Genomic DNA, 17,043 nt, shown 5'->3' on the forward strand with positions numbered 1-17,043 from the left:
ACCTTTTCCCCTTTTGGCTTAAAAAATTGGAAACTCAGGGCGAGAATTATGGGGCAGGTTAATGCTTCTGGCATGTTTTTGGCTACTTCGGTCTCTGCCCTCTGCGGCACAGAAGGGGTGACATTGAATAGAAAAAGGCTCCTGGTGGTGAGGCAGTGGAGAGAGGATTGCATGATCACTGATACTGTTCTAGGTGGCCTTTTTTCTTCGCTCTACTGGTTCAGGAGCTTCAGGGGTAGGATGTATTCCATACCAATCGATGCAATGTTTTATGCCAATGTTATAAGTTCATTGTAATGCTTACTTGTTTTGCTCCATGTTTCTCCGCCCTTTGAATAAAAGTAAATTTGGAAAAAAAATAAAAATGTATACTTTTATTTATATCTGTGAGTAGTAATTTGTAGCAGCATAAGAACTGATTGAAATTAAGGATAAGGCACTATGTACACAATTGTTCTTCTGCATGTGGAATAAACAAGTGAGAGAAAGAAGAAAGATGTAAAGGGAAAGTACTGATTTTTTCCAACTATGGGAGTAGGCATCCAAACTGGGTGAGGATCCACCATAGCTGACATATAAAGCTGACACCTTAAAAAAAAAAAAAGATGAGGGCACATCTGTTGAAGGTGGCACACTGGCTGTGCTGTATAAATGCATGGTGTATATGTACGCATCTGAATGGCATTCACCTGAAGTACTGTGGTTTTATAAAGATGATGTACTATACAGTTTTGATTTTTCACATGTATCATTGAATACTGCAGTGAAGGCTGATGGAAGCACACGACACTTGTTTTAATATACCATTCCACATTTTGTCATGTTACAACCAAAAACGTAAATGTATTTTATTGGGATTTTATGTGTTAGAATGAGAAATAATTAGTGTAGCTCTAGAAAATGTGCAAAAGATTTTTGTGTGCAAATACACAAGCACAGGCCCACCATCGGGAGGCACAGGTTTGGCAGTTGCAGATCCTGGTGCAGACAGTCGCTGTACAGCAGGAAACAAATCGCTTACTGAGTGAACAGATAGCAGGATTACAAAAGGCAATGACCCAGCTGGCTGAAATGACGAAAGGTGACCCGCTGTAAAGAGTGACCCCCGGAAGGCAGTGCAGTGGACCCTGCAAAAGATGACGGCCTTAGACAACGTGGAAGCATACCTAGCTATGTTTGAGCGGGTTGCAGCAAGGGAGGGTCTGCCTGATAAAGACGGGGCGGATGTACTGGCTCCTTTCCTGACTGCAGACCCCCAACAAGCATACCGTGACTTGGCCCCTGAATCAGCACGCGATTATAAGCTCCTGAAAGCAGAAATCCTAGCAAGGCTGGGAGTGACTGTCGCTTTAAGGGCGAACCGAGTCCATGGCTGGCACTTTGACAAGGCTAAGTCTGCCCGTGCACAGCTCTACCACCTGATGCACTTGTTCCAAGATTGGCTGAAACCTGAGGAAAAGACACCCACTCAGATTGTGGAAAGAGTCGCACTTGATAGTTTCCTGCATGGACTACTCAGGGAGCTCCATCGATGGGTGGCTCAGTCCGAGCTTCAGTCCCTGGATGAGATGGCTACAGCTGTTGAGCGCTACAGTTGTGCGGAAAAGTTCCAGGAGAGTCCCTCTGTCACAAGAGAGTTGGCCCATTTCAAAGAAGTGCGTTCCCGCACCAGTTTGCCTCCCGGTGATCGCATAGTGGCTGCTCGGAGGGATAATACAACTACCAAGAGCACCACAAGACCTAAGCTTCCAGGGAACCGACAGGGGGAACCTTCTGTGGTTCGCTGTTGGTCCTGCCATCAACTGGGTCATCTGGCGGCCCAGTGCCCAAGTCGGGAAGAACCAATGGAGTGTGACATGGGTCGCTGTCGCTCCATGTATATCCATGCATTATGTGCTGCAACCAACCTAAATCCACATGAATGTGTGGTGCGGGTCAATGGACAGGAGGTGGTAGCACTCCTCGACTCTGGGAGTGTCGTTACCCTGCTCTGATCAGACGGGTTGCCAAGAAAGCTAGTACCAAGGGAAAACGTTGGGGTCATCGGTGTGCATGGTGATGTTAAAAACTATCCAGTGGCCTGTGTGACCCTATGTACACCAGCAGGAACGCCTACACTAAAAGTGGGGGTGGTCTCGGGACTACCTCATGATTTACTAATCGGGCGAGACTGCCCCATGTTTTGGGACTTGTATGAGCAAAAGCTCAAAGGTTCGGGGGTTCCCCCAAAAAGCAAGAACCCACAGAGGGGGTGAATAATACTGTGTTGCAGAAGGTTGTTACTAAGGATCAGTACCAGGTTGCTGATCCTGCAGAAAGTGAGCCCGGTCCCCTGGAGGTGTTTGCGGGATTGGAAGCGGAAAGTACCTCCTCTGAGCCAGACATGTCAGATCTCTGGAAGATTTCTTTAGTGCTCAGATGAGGGACCCCACGTTGATCCCCACCAGGGAACAGGCCACAGTCTTAAACGGTGAACCACAGCACAATGGGGCAGACGTGAAGTTCCCCCATTTTGCTGCGAATCATGACTTGTTGTACCGAGTAACTAAGGTCAATCAAGAAGTGTTGGAACTACTGGTGGTACCCAAACCTTTTACTTCTAAGGTGTTGCATTTGGCTCATAGGCATGTACTTGGGGGTCACCTTGGAGCGGCTAAAACTCTTTTTGTTTTACAGCATTATTTTTGGCCCGGTGTATATTGAGAAATTAAGGACTACTGTGAGTCCTGCCCTACCTGTCAAAGAACCGCTCCAATATCCCATTTTCACAGTCCGCTGGTACCGCTTCCAATTATCGAGGTTACCTTTGATCGCATAGCCATGGACTTGGTGGCACCTTACCCAAGTCAGTTAGGGGACACCAATACATTTTAGTTGTCCTCATCTATGCCACCAGATATCCGGAAGCAGTCCCTTTAAGAAATTACTCATCCAAGGTAATCGCACGGGATTTGTTTCAGATGTTCATGAGAACAGGGCTCCCAGCCGAGATCTTGACAGACCAAGGTACCCCGTTCATGTCAAAAGTGATGAAGGAACTCTGTAACCTGTTTAAGATTAAACACTTGCGGACTTCAGTGTATCACCCACAAACTGATGGGTTAGTGGAGCGGTTCAACAAAACCTTAAAGGGAATGCTAAAGAAAGCAGTTGAGGAGGATGGTCGGGATTGTGATTGCTTGTTGCCTCCCTTGTTGTTTGCCATAAGAAAGGTACCCCAGGCCTCCACTGGGTTCTCCCCCTTTGAGCTGGTTTATGGGAGACACCCCCGTGGACTACTGGATATAATGGAGACGTGGGAACAAGAAGCTTCCCTGTATCGGAGTGTGGTAGAACACGTGTCTCAAATGCAGGACTGAATAACAAAAGTTATGCCCATAGTACGGGAACATTTGCAGGCTGCGAAAAACGCCCCAGAGTCGTGTATACAACCGATCTGCCAAGATTAGAGAGTTTAAACCTGGGGATCGGGTGCTGGTCTTAGTGCCTACCGTCGAGAGTAAGTTTCTTGCCAAGTGGCAAGGACCCTTTGAGATAGTTGAGAGGGTGGGCAAGGTCAACTATAAAGTCCCAGCCCACCAAACGTAAACCCTACCAGATTTACCACGTCAACTTGATCAAACCATGAAAAGATAGACAGACAGATTTTGACAGTCAGTCTGAAAGTCCTGGAAGACCCTGATGCTCAGATTAAGAAGGTAAGGATTGCAGAGGCTCTCTCCACTTCTCAAAAACAGGAGTCCTGGGAGATTTTGCAGAGGAATCAAGACATTTTTTCAAACCTACCGGGCCTAACCTCGGTAATTGAACATTATGTCATTACAGACCCTGGCGTTCGAGTAAACCTCAAACCCTACCACATACCCGAAGCTCACCGGGATATTGTCTCGGCCGAGCTTAAGAGTATGTTGGACCTTGGGGTCATTGAATAGTCTTCAAGTAACTGGTCTAACCCTATAGTCCTTGTACCCAAGCCGAATGCATTTGCCACACCCGAGGGCTTACAGCAGTATGCCTGAATTCCATTCGGGTTACATGGGGCCCCAGTCACTTTCCAGAGGGCTATGGACTTTGTCCTGAGACCTCATAAGGAATTCACAGGAGCCTATCTTGATGACATTGTCATCTTTAGTAAGGACTGGGAGAGTCACTTACCGAAGGTCCAGTTGATCTTAGATGCCCTCCGAAGGGCGGTGTTCACAGTGAACCAGAAAAGAGCAAGGTTGGGTTGGAGGAGGTCCGTTACCTGGGGTATGTTGTAGGCAGGGGGGTGATTAAACCCCAACTAAACAAGGTGGATGCTATTCAGAAATGGCCCCGTCCACTCACAAACAAACAAGTGTGTTCTTTCCTTGGCATTGTGGGCTATTATAGGAGGTTTGTCCCCAACTTTGCCAGTCTAGCAGCACCTCTGACTGATCTCACCAAGGGAAAGAACACAACTGTTGTTCAGTGGAGTGCAGAAGCAGTGTTCTGTCAGTTGAAGCAAGCTTTGTTCCAGGAACCAGTGTTGGTAGCTCCCGACTTCCAAAAAGAGTTCCTGATACAAAAAGATGCCTCAAAATTGGGTCTGGGTGCAGTACTGTCCTAGATGATTGGGGAGATGAGCACCCTGTTGTGTACTTGAGCCGGAAGCTCAAGCCAGCTGAGGGGAATTATTCCATTGTGGAAAGGGAGTGTCTCGCAATAAAATGGGCTTTGGAGACACTCCGCTACTACTTGTTGGGTCAACCCTTCAAGTTAGTTTCAGATCATGCGCCCCTTAAGTGGATGGCCCAAAATAAAGATAAAAACTCCAGAGTCACCCGGTGGTTCCTTGCTCTACAGGACTTCAGGTTTGTAGTGGTACATAGACCAGGAAAGGTACATCAGAATGCGAAAGCCCTTTCCTGGGTCTACTGCCACTGGATTCGTGGCGTTCAGGCCCCTGGCCTGGAACAGAGGGTGGGGAAATGTAGAGGGTCAGCCTGGGGCAGGGTTAAGAGGGGGTTAATCGAAGAAGGCAGGTACTTCCCCTTCAGACCTGCTTATTATCAGGTGTGCTGAAAGTGTCAGTGTGGAGCTGTTTGAGTAGGAGAGAGAAACACAACAGCACACTGTGTGGAAATGTCAATTGCTGGATGGTGTACCTGCTGGGTGAGCTTAACCACAAAAAAAATGTAGCTCTGTTTGGAGCCACGAACTGTTACCTGTACCCGTGTGCTGCTGAACTGTGAGCTGTACCTGTGTGCACATCCATGTGATAAGACAAGTCTGTCCGGTCTTATGTTTTTTTTGCTATTTTGCTGAATAAAACCACTTTTATTTTACTGGACTGCTTCTGAGCCAGCTCTTCACCCCTCTGATCCCCTACAACAGAGGTAGGCAACCTTAGCCCTCCAGCTGTGGTGAAACTACAAATCCCGTCATGCCTGCGATTCTCAGGGTCTTGCAATGTCTCATGGGACTTGTAGTTTCAAAACAGCTGGAGGGCCGAGGTTGCCTGCCCCTGCCCTACAACATATATTGTTTTAAGCCCTTGTACACACGGTCAGACATTCCGACAACCAAATCCGACGGATTTTGTTGAAACTGTTACATACACACGGTCGGACAAAGTTGTCGGAAAATCCGATTGTTCAGAACGGGATGACGTTATTTTGTTAGGACGGGACTACGTTCAGGCTAGTAGCCAATAGCTTTGATGTACGAATTTGATCTGAGCATGCGTGGCACTTTGTCCAATGGATCATGATCGGAGTATGTCCGATCGGAGCATTTTGTCAGAAAATTTTACCAACAAGTTGGGGAAACTTGGTCCGTCGGATACTCCGACGGAAACAGTCCGATGGAGACCACACAGAGTCGGAATATCCGACAAAACGGTCCGATCGGACACATTCCGTCGGAATCTCCGACTGTGTGTTCAAGGGCTAAGAGTATTGAACGGATCATTATGTATCCACCCAGAAAAGTAATTTGTATCAAAAAATGGGATGTACAAATTGGATATATACGAAATAAAAAATATGAACAAAGTAATATTGCAATGAAAAATAAAATGTAAAATAAAATGAAAAAAATAAAATCGATGTACCGTATATACTCGAGTATAGGCCGACCCGAATATAAGCCGAGGCCCCCAATTTACCCCCAAAAAACTGGGAAACTTATTGACTCGTGTATAAGCCGAGGGTGAGACATGCCTGTCCATCCCTGTGTGTCCACCCATCCCTGTGTGTGTGTCCATCCATCCCTGTGTGTGTGTGTCCATCCATCCCTGTGTGTGTGTGTCCATCCATCCCTGTGTGTGTGTGTCCATCCATCCCTGTGTGTGTGTGTCCAGTAGTAGGCAAGTTCAGGTTAGACCAAGTAATTAGGAGGCTGCAATAAGAGATAGCAGCCTTAGACTAAACGAGCTAGTAGCAATGTTTTGCTAAAACGCTCGCCAGTAAACGACTGGGAATTGAGCGTATTCCTATGTAGAGGAGTGGTTAGACAGGGCCAGGAAGAGAGCCCCCGCCCCCAGCAATGGTATTTATTTAACATAACATATTAGCATACACTCAACATTTGTATCAAGACTTGTGGCAATGTAAGGTATAAACTAAATAGAAATGTGTGCTAAAGCTAAGTGCAAGTGTTAATCTGAGCTTCCCTGAAAATCCACGAATGCACCACTGCAACTGTCCCAAAGTCTCCTCCTAGAGTGACATAAACGCTACTTAGTAGGCATGGAGTTAGTGTCGCATGCAATAGAAGAGGTATGGTCACTGCAAGATTTTATATATACATATATAAGGCGATCTCCCCATCTATCCCTCAACCATCCAGGGATTGCCCTCCCTTTGTAAGGCATCCTAGTCAGGCAACCCTCCCAGCAAGGATAAATTAGTGAACATGAATTCCACTCAGGTGTGACCCCAGCTGCATAGGAGCCAGGTCATTTACAGACATAATGCCGATAATTTTCTCCCCTAATCCCACCCAGGGTGAGCATGTGAGGGCCGTCCTAATCTCCTATGGCTCAAACACATTATGTACTCAGGTGCGTTTAGCAAGCTTTATAATACACCACATCTGGGACGCCCCTCTCTAAGAGCATCAATCAAGAATCATCATGAAATTCTCTCCTGGGGCCAGGATCAGGCAAACAGGGCCTTGCGTGGAAGCCAGTGTAACCAGTCTACGATACATACATGTCTTGGGTACAACATGCTAGATTCATCTATCTATTTTGCATGCAAAAGCAAACATTTAAACATTAAGGCACAAAGACCTTCATTAAGAGCATTAGGTGTAACACTGTAAAAAACATAAAACGGCATTAGTGCAGAATAGATAAACTTTCATTGTACCGTGGAGCAGGTGGAGCTCGCATGCTCGGGACTCCTGCAACCTGTGAGGAAACAATACTTTGTGTGCAGCAGGGGTAAAACATTAGGGAACAAAAGCCCCCAATAGATCACTTCACAGTGGATGTGGGATATATGTGCACATCTGAGGGTCAGGTAGTCAAAAGACAGGATGGTGCTTGGGTCCTCCTGCAGCAGGCGTCCATGCACAGTGTAGGAAGTTCCGCCATTGGGGGGGTCAAAACACCCTGCTAGTGCCAGGCAGTGGGTTGTTCACAAGGCGGGTCAGCTACAAGGGCAGAGGTGGTGAGGGGGGGAAACAGAAAATGACATCTTGCTGACCTTTCCACAGACGGTGCCTGGGATCTTCTCCTTGATGCCCGGATCGCCGCTCTTCTCGTCTGACAGACGGCGTCGGCGCCTCGGCGGCCATGCCACTGTTCAAAAGCCGCGCCTCCGTCTGTGATAGGCGGAACACTCAATTTCCCAGCAGTCTGTGTTCCGCCTATCACGGACATCCTCTCATCCTCGTCCGTAGTATGAGGATGACCGGATGTCCGTGATAGGCGGACCACTGACTGCTGGGAAATTGAGTGTTCCGCCTATCACAGACAAGGAGGCGCGGCTTTTGAATTGTAGAATGGCTGCCGTCTGTCTGCTCGACACGCTGATCGGGCAGGCAGACGGCGATGACTCGAGTATAAGCCGAGGGGGGCACTTTCAGCCTCAAAAAAGAGGCTGAAAATCTCGGCTTATACTAGAGTATATACGGTAAATAATAAATGATTATATATGCGAATAGCAAATCAGAATCCGTGTGTAGTGTACAGCTAAATCACAACACAAGGGACACTAACTTGTGTGTGTATAGTGAATATAAATAGAATTATATCTACAGAAATGTTAGGGGCAGATATCACTATGCCTATGAAAGATAACTAAAAATGGGAGGATGTAACTGGACATAAACTAAATTTCATGCCTGATTAATGAAACAATTAATATCCCAGTCCCTGTTCATGTCATGGAGCGAATAGCACTTAAGTTCATGTATCCAGAAAGTTTTAAGATGCGATACACCCTGTAAGCATGAATCGCCTCTCCAGTTGGGGATGAATCTGTCAATGATTTGAAACTGGGTGTCAGTTGGATCTTTTCCGTGATGTTCCAAATAATGATGGGGAACGGTATGTTTATCACATCCCTTCTTTTCGCCAAATGCTCGTTTACCCCAATAGAAACATTTTCTAATAGTACGGCCCACGTACTGTTTTTTGCATGGGCACGTGATAAAGGTAAACTATAAACTTAGTTACACAGGTGGTGAAATGTTTAATAGGGTAAACCTTGCAGGTAATTGTAGATGTAAAAGTCTCAGATTTTCTTCTTCCCAAGGCATTGTGTAAACAGACATTACATTTTCTGCACGTCTTCTGACATTCGAGCCCATGTTTACGGGACTTTAAAAGTGACATTAATCTCTGATTTTGAAACAGTCTTTTCAAATATGTATTCCTACTCAAAAAAAAAAAAAAATAATTTCCCAGCCATATTAATTTTACCCCAGAAAAATATATTTTACTAGTTGCCGACCGGGCTATAGACGATAAATCGGTGCACCATGGTCGGATAACTCTGGGAGGGCATACTATGACGTTCTACCAGAATCTTGCTCCCGCGCACCCCAGGAAATATCCGGGTCCAAAGGACCCGGCAGATCACGGTAAATGCCAGCTGACAGTGGCCCTTTCCCATGTGATTGCTTCCTCAGATGACGGAGAAATCAGTTGTAAACAAGCCGGTGCATTCCACTGATTTGGGTTATTTTTACCAAAGATATGTAGCAGTATACATTTTGGCCAAAATGTATAAAGAAAAATTACAAATTTGTAAAATTTTATAACAGAAACCAAGAATTTTTTTTTTTGTACAGAACTTTTGATCTTTTTTCATTTATAGCGCAAAAAATAAACCCAGCGGTGATTAAATACCACCAAAAGAAAGCTCTATTTGTGTGAAAGGACCAAAATGTCATGTGGGTACAGTGTTGCACGAGAAAATGTGTGAGCGCTGACATCTGAAACGTGGTCTGGTTAGGAAGGGGATTTAAGTGCTCAGTGGGTAAGTGGTTAATACGTATAACAGATAAAAAATACTGATAATATTATCAGACCTGTAATTCCAGCAATAAAATGCTTTGAAAAAACGTTATATGGAACAGTTGGACTGTACCAAATCGAATCAAATTACCATTTTGTTCTATTGCCTTACATAATCCAATCAGGTAGGGGAAAAATATAGAAGACCTATAGATGCCAAGAACAATTTTTCAGTGAACCTCAGCAGTTTCATTAGTTGCAAATTATGATTATTATTATTATACAGGATTTATATGGCACCAACAGTTTTGCTATATCACGTTATTCTTGCTTGCTGCTTTTTCCCAGAAGGATACCAAATGTAAAGCATCCCCTGCAGGAGTTTTATCTTAACTAGATAATCTCTAGGGCTGGTTCACACAAATTTGGAAAGTTTAGGACTGTGAGGCCCGATTCACACCTATGCATTTTTAGTCCTTTTTGCATTTTGCAGATTTGCACGACAGTCCATTTTCCATGGTTTCCTATGGAACATGTTCTGTAGTGCAAAATGCAAAAAGCACTAAAAATACATAGGTGTGAATCCAGCCTTAGTGATACAGGGTGCCATGAAGAGGCCTTGCAGCTTACACATGCATTTGGAAATCTGTGCTAACTAAACCTCACTGTTAATTCGATTGGTAGTCAGACTGGTTGGTGAGTTGAACTGGGAATTTTCTCTGGTTTTGTCTTTCATGCAGATCAATGCCTTTTTTTTTTTTTTTTCTTTCATCAAACGCATGGATAGTAGGCTATATGATTTCCAATAGCATAGTGCACACCAGTGCAGTCTGTTCCAGTGTGTTCTAGTTCCAGAAATAAAAGCAGAACATGCTGCATTTTTTCTGCACTGAACTATACTTCAATGCAGTAAAATACATTAAAAAAACGCACTGGAACACATATGTCTCAATTTAAGGTGAAGAAAAAAAAGAAAAAGGAAAAATGCACTGGAAAGCATCAAACCGCACTGGAAACATACATGCAAAAATGCATCCGCAATGCATTTCTATGGGGTGAACTGGCCCTGAGCCCAGGTTCACACTAATGCGAGTTTGAAATCATGCGAGTTCAACTGAACTCACGCAATTTCAAACTAGCAATGCAGTCGGCCCCCAAAGTCCCCAAAAGTTGTACAGGAACTACTTTTAGAAATTGGTGCAGCGGCGCAAAGTCGTTGTCGCACTGATTCAGATGGTGCCATTGTTGGCAATAGCCACTGATTTAGCATGCCATTTTGACATGTCAAATCGGCTCGATGTGAACGTGGGCTAAGGCTGATTCTTTATGAAAGATGCAAATGCTGCAGCTTTTTTCTCATTACTGCAATGATCTTTTCCCAGGTGGTTATAATGTGTCCCATTAATGATTGTATCAGAAATAACATAAAAAAAAAAAAACTGAAATTTCTTTCAATAAAGAAAAAGTATTACTTTTTGTCCCTCTGGCCAGTTGCACATCCAGAACTGTTCTTGTATAGTCTATTATAGTGCAATGTTTCAGGCTATATGGCAATCAGTGCAGTGTAAGCCCTTGTACACACGGTCGGAGAATCTGTCGGAATGAGTCTTATCGGACCGTGTCGTCAGATAACTCGACTGTGTGTGGTATGCATCGGACTGATTCCGTCCGAATCTCCGTCCGACCCAATTTTCCAACATGTTGGAAATACTTCCCGACCAACTTGGCCAGACGGACCTAATCCGATCATGTGTAGAGCATTTTCATCGGACCAAGTGCCACGCATGCTCAGATCAAATTCCTACATCAAAGCTATTGGCTACTAGCCTGAATGTAGTCCCATCGTAACGAAATTGCGTCATCACGTTCTGAAAGATGGGATTTTTCGCCAACTTTGTCCGACCGTGTGTATGCAACAGTTTCGGACAAGATCCGACGGGCAGAATCCGACGGATTTGGTTGTGGAAATCTCCGACCTTGTGTACAGGGGCTAAGGAAACCATAACTTCAGTGGAGTAGAGCTCAGGGCCCAACAAGACAGTGTCAGTCACAAATCACAATGCCCTACAACCAAATCAATGTGTTAGCACAGTAATGCCCGGTACCCACGATCAGAAATTCCACCAGCAAAAGTCTGATGTGAGCGATGGTCGGAAATTTCGACCTTGTGTATGCTCCATTGGACTTTTGCTGGAGGAATTTCCGCCAGCAAAAGATTGAGAGCAGGTTCTCTATTTTTCAGACGGAAAAAAATCATTTCGGAAATTCCGATTGTCTGTAGCAATTCCGACACGCAAAATTCCTATGTATGCTCAGAAGCATTGAACTTCATTTTCTCGGCTCGTAGTGTTGTACGTCACCGCAGTCTTGACGGTTGAAAGTTCAGAGAACTTGTGTGACCGTGTGTATGCAAGCCAAGCTTGAGTGGAATTCCATCGGAAAAAACATCCAAGATTTTTCTGATGGAAATTCCGCTCGTGTGTATGGGGCATAAGGCTTACCTAAAGCAAAAGGTATTCACATATCTCATTCCATCACACAGCCCAGCCAAACACCTTCTGTTATAAGGCCTTAAAGAGGAAGTAAACTGTGCCCAATTTTCTTTCTTTTTTTTTTTTTTTTTTAATCCTGCAAAGTAAAGGCATAATGCGCTAGTATGCATCGCATACCAGCACATTATGAAATACTTACCTTTAGAACAAAGCCCCACACTGCCCTGCTGTCAGCTTTGACAGACACTTCCATCTTCACCCGATCTTCCTTCTGGGTTTGTGTCCTTCTGATTGGCTGCGCCATGATAACGGCACTCCCACGCATGTGCATTGGAGTCACAGACTGCAGCATAGAGCTCTGAAGGGACGACACAGGTATACCATCACTTCAGAGGGCACAACTGGCTGCATGAAGTGCGAATATCTCCCAAACCGTGAAAGTTTAGGAGATATTCATAGTACCTACAAGCAAGCCTTATAGGCACAAGCCTGCAGAGAGGGTTTACATCCTCTTTAAGCTGGCCAAACATCCTCAGTCCACACACAAGGTGGATGGAGGAATTCCCCCTCACCGGGACATTATAGTCTGATAGCAGCTCCAGTCAGCTGCAATATTCCAACATGTCCCTTTAACAGAAGTCGATCAAACAATCAACCTCTGTTGAATAGGGATGGCCACACACACTGATCGAAATTTGGCCGGTCCATGCTAAATTTTGATCAGTGTATCTCCAGCTTTGCCGTGCTAATGTACCGATTTGAGTGTGGACTTTTTGGTTGCTCAGTAGGTACATGGCAATGAAAATCTTACAGGGGTTCTAACCCTTCCCCAATCTCTCCAAAGCTAGATTTAAAAAAAAAAAAAAAAAATTATGAATGCACGTTTTTTTTTAGCAGGGAAAAAAAATGTGCATTTATTTTTTTTTTTGTAGCAGGAGCCTGTAAAGCATTGCACCAGCGATCACCAGATCTTTGATGCCATGCAGGTCTCCTATCGGTGTTATCTGTTTACCCGTACAGGTAAGACTCAATGATCTACCACAGCGCTCCGCAGGGTTTGCAGTTAATTCAGACACATAGAGCTTTGTGTAGGAATGACGTTGTTTTCAAACAGACAGCTAGTATGGGGAACTTCTCCCTGTACTGCTGTCACAAGGAGGGGGTGGGCTGCAGCAGGACAGGGAACAACATGTTCCACCCTAAAATCAGGTGTACCATGTTCCCAAAGGTGAACTAGGCTGGGTTTGCACTATCGCCGCACACAGCTCACAGCAGGGGTCCGGTGCATCCTGTTTCACTGTTTCAGGTCTGAATTCGGACCTGAAATGGACCAAAAGACACACAGGGCTCCTGTGCAAATTTGCATCTGAGCCGCAACAGAGATATGTGAACCGGCTCCATAGAGAGCAAGTCAAAATCTCCTGCTATTGCGAATTGGATGCAGGGAAGCCGCATCTAATTCGCAATAGTGTGAGCCCTGCCTCAAAGTTGTAACAGAATTCTGAATGTTGCGTTATTTTGAAACGTGCATCTTTTGTAGTTAGTTGATTTTCCACTAGGTGGCAGCAGATGTCATATGAATGTAAAATATAAGCTCTTCACCTCTATAGGAAGAGAAACCTGTTTTCTGATAAAGATGTGTTGTATTTGGAAATCTAAGACCAGCAGTATTGCAGCGAGGCCTACTAAACGAGGGGATATATAAACGTTATGACATAATAAAGTAGTGAATGTGACGGTCACAGCATACTCGTCTGTGAATCATTCATCAAATGTATAGAACACATGAACTGCATAGTGCAACATTGACCAACATCTCTTTTTTTTCATGCCAATTGTAGTATTCTCCTTAATTCTCTGTGGCTTACGCATGCATTTGCAAATGTGTGCAGACTAAACCCCTGTTTTTAACGCATATTGTTAGACAGGTTAATTAGTTGTCTGTGGGCTGGTGGTAAGCAAAGCTTGGTTTTTTCCTCGGTTCATCCTTGGGTTTGTTTGTATCTATTGTTAGCCTTCCAAGTTTCTTACTGCGATAGCCAGCTATAGGTGAGAGCGGGTGGCGTCTTTTTTCGTCACTGGTCGTGTTTTTGGTCAGGCATCCCACTGACACCTGTGTTGCCATTGTGCTGGGTGTTCAGTGGGCTCCTGTACCTGTAAGAAGGGGTGGGCTCCCCTTCAGTCCACCTGCTCTCACCTATCCATTAAAATGCATGTGCCCCCATTGTGGGGACACTCATAAGTTAGTGTTAGGTACCACAGATATCGGGGGTGCCTTGGCGGGGCTCTGTGGCTTACGCATGCATTTGCAAATGTGTGCAGACTAAACCCCTGTTTTTAACGCATATTGTTAGACAGGTTAATTGGTTGTCTGTGGGCTGGTGGTAAGCAAAGCTTGGTTTTTTCCTCGGTTCATCCTTGGGTTTGTTTGTATCTCCTTATATATAACCAGATAAATGAGACTTTCACTGTATATTAGCTGAAAACCTTTAAAACTAGACTTTAGACTTGTTAATGCGCTACGTAAATGATTACGTACAACTATACCTTTGGTACAAGATGTCTTTTTAAAGTGGAACTTTATCCATAACAACTTGATAAAAATAATGTTCCTTAGCAAGGAACGTATGTTCCACATTTGTAGTTATCTTACCAAACTAGTGGGGGTTATTTACGAAAGGCAAATCCACTTTGCACTATAAGTGCAAAGTGCACTTGAAATTGCACTGAAAGTGTGCTTGGAAGTGCAGTCGCTGTAAATCTGAGGAGTAGATCTGAAATGAGGGGAAGCTCTGCTGATTTTATTACCAATCATGTGCAAGCTAAAATGCAAAAATTTTCCATGCATGTCCCACAGCGACTTTACAGTGACTGCACTTTCAGTGCAATATCAAGTGCACTTTGCACTTGTAGTGCAAAGTGGATTTCCCATTCGTAAATGACTTCCAGTGTATGCTGTAAATTGCCTCCAGGATTGCTCATGTTTCTTCTTGCTGAAAGCTGCCATTTTGCTGAAGCCCAGAGCCCCTGAGCAGCAGTAAATCTTTAGGCTGTCAGCAGATCGGCCTCATTCGACACAATTTGGCACAGTGCTGAAAAATAGAGCGCAACGGGGCAAATGGGGCAAAGTCAAATGTTCTATTTCCTCTACATGCCAAATATTATTCATTCATAAAACAGAGTGATTTGGAAAATATCACATGACCACTAGATGGAGCTGAAGTAATAACCAGTCTATTAACCTTCTATGAGGAGGTGAGCTGCCATCTAGATAAAAGGAAGGCCCGTAGATGTGGTGTATCTGGATTTAGCAAAAGCATTTGACACATTTCCCCATAAGGCCCCTTTCACACGGGACGGATCTGTAATGGTCCGCCCCGTGATGATCCGCTCGCTCAGAGGGGATGGCTCTGTTTATCCCAGCTGAGCCGGCGGGTGAACACGGACCGTCTGTCCGATCCGCTCTGCAGACGGATAAAAAAATAGGATTTTCCTCAGTCTGCAGATTCGGACCATAGCGGAGACGGAAAATATCGGGTGTCTGCGGATGTTCATCCACTGACACCCGCTATCCCATAGGAATGCATGTATGTCTGTATTTCATCTGCAAATGGATGGATGAAATACGGACATACTGTCCTCATGTGTGAAAGGGGCCTAAGTGTTTACTGTACAAAGTAAGGTCCGTTGGCATGGACCATAGGGCGAGTTCATGGATTGAAAACTGTCTACAAGGAAGAGTTCAGAGGGTGGGATATGAGGGGGCTGCTTGAGAGGGGATATGATTTCTATTTATAAATACTGTACTGGTGACACCACAATAGGGATAAAACTTTTTTTGCAGAAAGGAGTTTAACAAGACTCAATTTAGAAGAAAAGCGGTTTAACCTTAAACTACGTAGATAGTTCTTTACTGTAAGAGCGGCAAGGATGTGTAATTCCCTTCCACAGGTGGTGGTCTCAGCGGGGGGCAGCAATAATTAAAAAAAAATGATTTAATAAGCACCTGAACGACTGCAACATACAGGGACATAGGTTGGACTTGATGGACTTGTGTCTTTTTTCAACCTCACCTACTATGTAACTAAATAAGTGTTTATTTACTACGATCCCCAACTACATCTAGTAGCCATAATGTAGTATTTTCCAAACCACTTTGTTTTATGAAAGAACAACATTTGTCCCCTACAAAAAATAGGAGAATATCTGATTCTGCCCCATTCACACAGAGCAAATGCGTTTTTTCTGGATGAATAGCTAGGCAATTTTTTTTGTTTTTAATGCACCTTTTAACCGCTTAAGGACCGCCTCATCGATATGCTTCAGCAGAATGGCACGGCTGGGCACAATCACGTTCCTGTACATTCCCTTTAAGTACCCATGTAAAATGCACAATGACTGCTTGCTTCAGACATTGTCCCTTGGGCATATACTGTCCCTGAACATTCTTATTACTAAGTGCCCTTTCCAGCCGCAGCAATTCTGTTTTATTTAATGGTCACATGACCACATTTTTCCAAGTGCAGGGGAGGTAGTTTCATGGTCAGCATCCTCACTGCTTGATACCAATGTGACAGCATGTCTTCTGCTAGCAGCTGATGACATCTGGTGGCAGGTGACACGCTCAGGGGTCCAATTGATTCTGGATTAGGGTGAACTTAATGATTTCATTCTATATTACAATGTAACAATAGTAATAATGCGCTTCAATCATCCTGACACCACAACAACCATGGTGCTGGGATGATAGAAGCGCTAACACAAGGCGTTTGGAGTATCTTTATCTTCTGATTTGTTAAAATCTGGAATACACATTTCTATTGTGGTGTAGGATCTGGGCCTGCTGTCCCTCTTTCCTTCCCTCCTTTCCTTCTTTCTCTCTCCCTCCCTCTTTTCCCCTTTCTTTCTCCATCTCTTTCATCTCAGACTCTAACCACACCCCATTTGAACCACGACCATAGGAGCCACGCCCACTATTCCATGTAAACCACGCCCATTTTTGGCGTGCTGCGTGTCACATTTTTCTTTTTTCCTATGCCACACCAACAAAGCCATGCCCCGCCCCCAATTATAATAAGACCCTGCCTACAGCCAAAAAAAGTGTCCCTAAAACTTTTT

The sequence above is a fragment of the Lithobates pipiens genome, unplaced genomic scaffold (assembly GCF_037356315.1).
Source record: "Lithobates pipiens isolate NorthernLeopardFrog02 unplaced genomic scaffold, aLitPip1_a1.2 Scaffold_23, whole genome shotgun sequence".
Lineage (NCBI taxonomy): Eukaryota > Metazoa > Chordata > Amphibia > Anura > Ranidae > Lithobates > Lithobates pipiens.